The sequence below is a fragment of the Pelodiscus sinensis genome, chromosome 4 (assembly GCF_052426305.1).
Source record: "Pelodiscus sinensis isolate ZL-2025 chromosome 4, ASM5242630v1, whole genome shotgun sequence".
In the NCBI taxonomy this organism is placed as follows: Eukaryota; Metazoa; Chordata; order Testudines; family Trionychidae; genus Pelodiscus; species Pelodiscus sinensis.
Window position 1 is genome coordinate 37,467,863 of NC_143055.1, and position 8,522 is coordinate 37,476,384.

At 39.6% G+C, this 8,522-nt stretch overlaps 1 pseudogene; it reads left to right on the forward strand.

Moving 5' to 3' along the window:
* The window catches only part of LOC149524502 (uncharacterized), a 58,993-nt pseudogene extending 58,903 nt beyond the window's left edge, over positions 1 to 90 (forward strand).
* The last annotated feature ends 8,432 nt before the right edge of the window (positions 91 to 8,522 follow it).

Here is an 8,522-nt window from a genome sequence, read left to right on the forward strand (position 1 = left end):
TGTAGTATACGTGAATCTCTGTATGACCAAAACCTGAAAGTAACATTTATCATTGTGCACCAAGCTTATATTTCACATTTTGATGGATAAAAAATTGACCAAGTTTTAGCCATGCTTTACTAAGACCTAACACATACTCATTATTTGTAAATACTTATCAGTCCTATACTTTTATAATCCTATAATGTAAATGTATTTAATATACATTGATTACGTATGAAATTACATGTGACAAACAGATGATAAAATAAACTATTTGGCATTGCAGCTGAAGAGCTGTCAGACAGATGCAAATTCAGGAGTTCTGTGAAAAGATGGCTTGACATCAGAAAGACCCATAGATGTTCCCAGAACAAACCTGTTGATGTCAATGAAATTGCAAAGATATAACTCTAGTTCAGGGGATGCACAGCTGAATTTGCTATCTATTTAGCTATACAAACATGCACACCATTTGGTTGCAGTACTAAAGCTAGAGGAGCCTGAACTTGAATCCAGTGATGGATCTAGCATCAGCAAAGAAACTGATGATGGTGTTCCATTTGATGATCCACATGTAGAAGCCATTACGCTGAAGATTTGGCCTATATTTTTCTCTTTACTTTTTTTTTTGCCTTTTCGTTTGCCACTTCTTCTTTTGTTTTTCCATTTTAGTAAGCTCTTAGCATTGAACTCTACTGAATTCTCCTACAGAAGAAAACCCACTTTTCAGATTTTCCAAAATAGGATAAACACAAACTAAAAAAAAAAATAGACAAAGTTTGCAATTTCTTGTGCCTGTCTGATGTTGGCCAACTGCATTTCTTTTACCTCCTTATATAGTATGCAGCAGCAATGTGTGGGTCAAGGATGTTTGGTAGAGGTTTGAGGAGGGGCGGGAGAATAGCAATAGCAATTAGACAAATGTTTTCTAGCTAGCACAGCAGAGAGGCTCTAGTAAAAGTTTATTCCTATTGATAAAAAAGTAGTAACTTTTAACAATGGGGTTCCTTCCAAAGACCTATGTTCACATCTCATCTTACAATACCAATATATACAATGGGACTTTTTAATGGAGAATCAAAGGGAATGGCATGATCTTCTAAATTAATTAGCTAATTTAGCAGTGTTATTATAGGCTGCATCTAGACTGTCATGATTTTGCGGAAATACTTTTAAAGGAAAAACTTTTCCGTTAAAATTATTTTTGCAAAAGAGCATCTACATTGGCATGGATGCTTTTGAGCAAAAAGTGCTTTTGCGCAAAAGCATCTCTGCTCAATATAGACGCACTTTTGAGCAAGAAAGCTCCGATGGCCATTTTAGCTATCAGGCTTTCTTGCGCAAAAAATTAAAGTGCCTGTCTACACTGGCCCTCTTGTGCAAGTATTCTTGTACAAGAAGGCTTATCCCTGAGCGGGAGTGTCAAAGTATTTGTGCAAGAAGCACTGAATTCTTACATTAGAACATCAGTGCTCTTGTGCAAATTCAAGCGGACAGTGTAGACAGCTGGATCTTGCCAGTCTAGATGCACCCACATAGTTTAATTGCTGGACAACTGTTATGAAGACAAGGCAGTCTAATTTTGGACTCTGTGTAGTACAGCATTAGTTTCACTGTTTATTGGAAGCAAGTTGTCTGAACACCAGTATGAGAAAGAACAAACTTCAGTACTACTAAACCTCTGCTGGACTTCGAGCATAATAATTCCCTGCTATCAGCATATTTGAGATTGAAATAAACACTGTTGCATAATTACAAGGTATAATTCATAATAAGGCATAATAGCTGCTTCTATATGGGATGTGATTACGGTATCTTAATGATTATTTTGATTTTAAACTCCATGGCTACGTCTACACTGGCCCCTTTTCCGGAAGGGGCATGTAAATTTCAGCAGTCGTCGTAGGGAAATCCGCGGGGGATTTAAATATCCCCCGCGGCATTTAAATAAAAATGTCCGCCGCTTTTTTCCAGCTTTTAAAAAAGCCGGAAAAGAGCGTCTAGACTGGCCCCGATCCTCCGGAAAAAGTGCCCTTTTCCGGAGGCTCTTATTCCTACTTCAAAGTCGTCTACTTTGAAGTAGGAATAAGAGCCTCCGGAAAAGGGCACTTTTTCTGGAGGATCGGGGCCAGTCTAGACGCTCTTTTCCGGCTTTTTTAAAAGCCGGAAAAAAGCGGCTGACATTTTTATTTAAATGCCGCGGGGGATATTTAAATCCCCCGCGGATTTCCCTACGACGACTAGTGAAATTTACATGCCCCTTCCGGAAAAGGGGCCAGTGTAGACGTAGCCCATATGACAGGACATTTTGATTACTGAGCTTGAGAGAATATAGTTCTCAGTTGTTCTCCACATCCCCTATAAGTAGGATAAGAAGTAATTGGTTTCTTTTGGAACAAGGGAGATTTAGAATAGATATTAAGAAAAAAAAATTCTGTGGATAGTTAAGTACTGGAATAGGTTATCAAGGCAGGTTGTGGAATACCTGTCACAGGTGACAACTAAAGATGGTATATATAGGTATCGCAGCAGTCTGAAGGTTGTGACAGGAAAGGATCAAACACTCAGAGCAAAGGGTAAATGAATTCTATTGTACACTAGAAAGACATTAAAAACTCAAGTAATTGTGAATGTGAAATGTCCCTATTCCGAGTTTCACCTTAAGAACTGGAAGAAAATCATTGACCTGTTTTGTTTTCTGTAAAAAATGTGACAGCTAAAAGGCCAAATTCTGCTTTCTCTGTGCAGCCTATACTTCTAGTAACATGGACTGCATAGGCCACAAAGACTTTTTTATCAAACTTCCCCCCCAAAAAATCTAGGTTTACAAGTCCAGGCAGCATATTTAAAACAAAAAGTTTCAGTTTTATACTGCTTCCTATAGTATTCTACTTTAAAAAACCCAGCATGATCATCCTGTTTTATCAGAATATTTTCTTCCTCTTCGTATGTACTAAATTATAGTGATTTGCTTATTTTTAAGCTACTGTTCATTTCATCAAGGTTTTTTTGTTGTCATTTTTTGTTAAATATCAGCAACATTTCTCTTTTCAGTGTCATTTATTTCCCTGTAACAAAACAGTTTACCAAACCATAACAAAAGAGAAAAATTGCATATGGCAGTTTCTTATTCTAATGCTCATTTTTAGGAATTTAATTATTACTCTCATTACAGAAGGATCCATTTTAACAACAAGTACACACCATACCCATGTCATAAAGCCTATAGAAGAAAGCACTACCATATATATAAGTAATATTTTAAAAATGGACCTTATATAATGAATTGATACATTCATGCATATCATTGAGTAGTTATATAATTTTTCATTGTTAAACATGTACACAGTGAATCTCCATGTTAGAGATTCATTCCGAGTTTGTTTACATTGCATATAGTCCTTTTATATGGATCAAATCTCTGGTTAGAACTGCAAAGTTGTGGTGTTTCTAAGTTCTTTCATACTAAAAGCTTCTGAATCTTTGTTTTAGCCACAGGTGGAAAAAGAATCTGAACTGTCTATTTGGTTTTCAGCTGAACATTCATGACACTACTGAAGTGTACCACAGAATTCATATCTAAGATCTCTCTCTGATGTTGACTCTACCTATCAGCAGCAAATCTTTCCTGGAAATAAAAAATTATATTGACTGCCTGATCCAAAGGTTTAAATTAGGGCCGTCAAGTGATTAAAAAATTAATTGTGATTAATTGCACAATTAATCACACTGTAAAACAATAATAAGATTAGTATCTTTTAAAATATTTGTGGATGTTTTCTGCATCTTCTAATATATTGATTTCAATTACAACACAGAATACAAAGTGTATAGTGCTTTATATTTATTTTTTATTACAAAACATTTATACTGTAAAAAAAAAAACTTCAGTTCACCTCACTGAAGTACTGTAGTGAAAATTCTATTATGAAAGCTGAATTTAAATTCTTCTGTATAATCAATACATTTGTGTCCTATTCAAAATAATCCTTTGTTAGCTCAGCCCAGCTGTGGGTGGCACTGGACCGGAGAGCGTAGATTCTGCCATGGGCAGTGAAGAGTTCAGGGGAGGCTCAGCCCCCAACTGCATGTGGCATAGGGCTCAGGGGTGGTGGTCAGCCCCCAAGCTCAGAGGAGGGGTCAGGCCCTGGGCTGGGGGGGACATGGATCCCACCATGGGCAGTGCAGAGTTCGAGAAGGGGTATTCAGCCTCAGAATTAGATGTGGGGGAGGATCAGTCCCAACCCCAGGAGGCAAAGAGAGGGTGACTTGGGTGAGAGGGGAGGGGAGAGGGACAGATGTCAGGGTCTTTACTTTTCTTGTTTACTTCTCAGCTGGAGCTGGAACCATGGCTTCAAGGTTTTTTCCTCCTTTCTAGCTCCTTTTTCCGCATATGCCCTCTGGTGGTGGTTTGCATTACTGTGCCTTACTAGCGAGGGCCTCTGAAGCAGCTCATGCTGGTTTGCTGACCTCTGGGATTAAGGTGAGTCAGGGCTGATCTAGACTACCTGGACAAGTTGAAAAAGGAATTTGCATATCTTCTTCCAATCTTACTTTTGAAAGCATTTTTTTTGGCAACTCCCCCTTTTTCAAAAAGCCGCATAAACCTCATTTTTTGAGGAAAAGTGGCCTTTCAAAAAGGGGAGGGAGTTGCCGAAAAACCCCCACGTCTAGATAACTTTCACTTTCAAAAGTGAGATCGGAAGAAGATATGCAAATTCCCACAGAATTTGCATGTCCTCTTTTGAATCTTCCTCGTAGTCTAGACATAGCCTTAATTTTTTAAACGAGTTAATTCTGCCCTGAATTAATCGCAGGCGTTAATGCCCACTAAATGACAGCACTAGATAAAATCAAGTCATAGCTGCTAATCACTTCCATCTTTATATCTGACATGACATCATATTTTCTATTACAAAGTATAAGAAATAAATTTGTATAAATATATGCCTGTAACATAGCATTTATTGTATCTTTCATTTGATAGAACATCCCACTTCCCTCCCAGTGTGGAGCAATCTCTACAGAATAAAGTAAAACAGGCTAGAGCTATGGCTCCAGTAACTTCCTTGCTTGCTAGTCTAGCATGAACTGACAACCTATGCGCCTTGTGTCTTTTCCCCCTCATCCTAATATGGAGAAGAGTTTAAATAAACTTGTATTTGATTTATCATTTCCTATAAATTTTGTAATCTTGCACATGTACAAATTCAGTTTCTTAATTCTTCTTCTTCAACTTATTCCTAGATAAAGTAGCTTCAATATTAGCGGAATGCTGTTAGTGGAATCAGATAACTGGCATTTCAATGCTTCTTGCATAGGAAAAAATATTTATCTTTCTCTCTTACTCATACATATATGGAGAGACAACAGCAGAAAAGAAAGATGGAATGATTATAAAATCTTTTTTAAAAGTCACACATTATTATATAATAAGACTGAATAAAGTTCATTGTTCAAAAGAAGTAGTGATTGTTGCTAAATATCTTGAAACAATGAAAATCAAAATGCTTAAAATACTAGCTAATATACAAATTGTTTGCTACTATGGCAACCAACAGGTTCAAAATGCTTGAACTTCCTACAGATAGTTTTGCTACATCTTGATCATATAGGTTTCATACATTTTATTTTATTTTATTTTATTTTATTTTATTTTATTTTATGCAAATTATTGACTCTTACTGAAGGTGATTTATGGCACAGTACTCTACCATTCACTTTTACTCAGATGAATATTATGCAGATTTTGAATGCCACAAGTCCTGTATTAGTATTTACTGCATGGATAATTTTTTGCACCAGTACTCTTATTGCTGAGCTAAAGGACCATCAATCTAATCTATCGCCAAAGCATCTCTGAGCACATGACATGTCATTCACTTCTTGAAATCCATTGCAAAACAGTGATTATCTAGTAATTTTTAATGTCTTCCAAACTACCTATCACAATCTATTCATGTTAGTGCCAACAAGTTCATAGTGATGCAGTTGAATTTATTAGGGCACAGCATGTTTTGGCAAGCAGGCTATTTAACACTCATACAAAATCTAGTTAGCTATTAATTAAATTTACTCACCTATGTTTCCTGTTCTTGAATATCACTAACAGAAATTACCAATTAAAGCAACAAAAACATAAATTCTACTTCATGCATGTTACTACAGACTCAATAATTCCCAAACTTACTTAGGTTCCTCACAGTCACAGCAAACTCCCCTTTGCTTCCAAGATAGAAACAGCCACATTGTGCCCATAACGCTCCTTAAGATCTCATTCAAATGCACTGCCTTAGCTTAAACCACAGAATTTTATGATAATAATAAAACATTACAGGCCTTTATGGGAAAAAGTATGAGGCAGGCTTCCCAAAAATGAAACATAGGTATTAAAAATTGTACTGGTGTCTCTGTGTCTGAAGTGTTAGGAAACTGCTATGCTGTTTAAGAATGGCTATAACTTGGAAAACAGTAGGTCCCTTCTCATCATGAACCACAGAGAATCCATCAGGAGGAATCTTCAGAGAATTTCTAGTTGTTGCATTGCTTTCTCCTTCTATGTTAAAATATGAAAAGTAGCCTCCATGTGAAATGCTATAAGAGTGTACATGTGTATGGCATTACTGGTGATTGCCATTGTTTAGCTACTGGGATTAAAAATAATGGATACCAAAAGAAGATTGCAATATTTATTTCCTCTTGCAATCTTAGAATATATTGCACCCCAAATATCATTCAAATACAATTCTTTTATAAAGAATATTAAATATGGTACAAATTCCATTAGTAAAGTGTAAAATAAGGACCAGTCCAAAATTTTCTGTCAAAACTGTTTTTCAAAGAAAAATCATATTTTTAACCAACAAAAATGTAATGTGAAAAGTATCTTCCTTTTGTGGCCAAATTGTTTTTTGTTTTTGTCTTGGGTTGAGTTTTTGTGTGTGTGTGTGTGTGTGTGTGTGTGCAAACATCAAAAATGTCCATTAAAAGCTTCTGTCAGCTCTAAGTCAAGTCCTGGGACTAGAGATGTGACTTTTTTTTCCATAAAATTTTCTTCAGATTTAGCTGATTTGTATAGTGTTAGAAATTGTCATCACCCTTCTCTCGCTTGGCATTCACCAGGAATTGACTAAGTTAAGTCAGCCTGTGAAGCCTTAATGCTGTCTCAGGGTATGTCTACACTGCAAAGTTAATTAGAAATAACAGCCGTCATTTCGAATTAACTTTAATAGCATCTATACATGCAAACCATTATTTCTAAATTAATTTGAAATAGCGGGGTGCTTAATTCAAATATGGTAAACCTCATTCTACGAGGAGTAATGCCAAATTCGAAATAGCTATTTCGAATTAAGTGCTGTGTAGACACTTAATTCAAAATAGGGGGCCTCCAGCCCTTCCCAGTTTCCCCTGGTGTCCACTCTGGGACAAACCAGGAAAACTCCTCTCCTCTCCCCCAGCCCCGGAGCCCTTAAAGGGGTAAACTCTGGCCAGACTGCACGTGTCAGATTCAGGCCTACCGGCAGTCTCTGCCCCTGACCCAGTGGCCCCACCATGAGCCAGGCAGCCAGTGCCAGCCAGCCGTCCCCCGCCCAGTCCCCCAGCACCCAGGAGCCAGCCAGGGGTCGTAGATGCCATGCTCCCTCCTGGACTAGTGAGGAGATCATGGACCTCATTGAGGTTTGGGGGCAGGCCCCCAATGTCCATGATCTCTGCACTAGATTGAGGAACACGGCTGTCTATGGCTGCATAGCTGCCACCATGGTCCAGAAAGGCCACAGGCCCACCCAGGATCAGGTGCACCTGAAAATTAAAGAACTGCAGCAGGGGTATGCCAAGGCCACTCAGGGCAGCACAGCGGCTCTGATGGTGCAGGGCATGGTCATCCTCACCTCACAGACGTGGGCTGGGATTCACCCACTGTGTCCCCAGGGAGAACTGATCACTTCTCTTCTTTCTCCACAGCTGCACCAGATGCACATGCAGGGAGCACCACCCCACAGGGGACATGCTCCCGCACCCGAGGGCTCCACAGGATGATTACAACACAGCAGGGGTACCAAGAGCAGCACCCGGGGTCCCTGCAAGCCCTGACACGCATCATGGCGCAGCAAACACAGGAAGAACGGGAGTTCCGGAGGGAGCTGCTTGCCCAGGGTTGTGCCATCTGTACCCATCTGCAGACCCTGGTGCAGAGCATGCTGCCTTGTGCCACTCCAGCACCTGCTGCCCCTCCCAGCTACCATTCCTCCTCCCACTTCTTCTCCCCCTCCTGCCTCTCCCTCCTCAACCTTCACACCCTCCTCCCCATCCTCCTGGGGATGCCGAGGCCCCCGCACCCACTGTGCTGGGAGACATGTGGCCCTACGAGACCCCCAATCTTGAGCGCTGAGCTTCCCCTCCTTCTTCCCCTTGCATCCCCCTTCCAGCTCCCTCCTCACAGTTTTCCCCCTACCCTCTTCCACCCTCTCTCCTCCTGTCTCCCGCCTCCTTTCCCCAGTCTCCCCAGAAGTTCATCTCCCCTCCAGCCATTTTGTTAA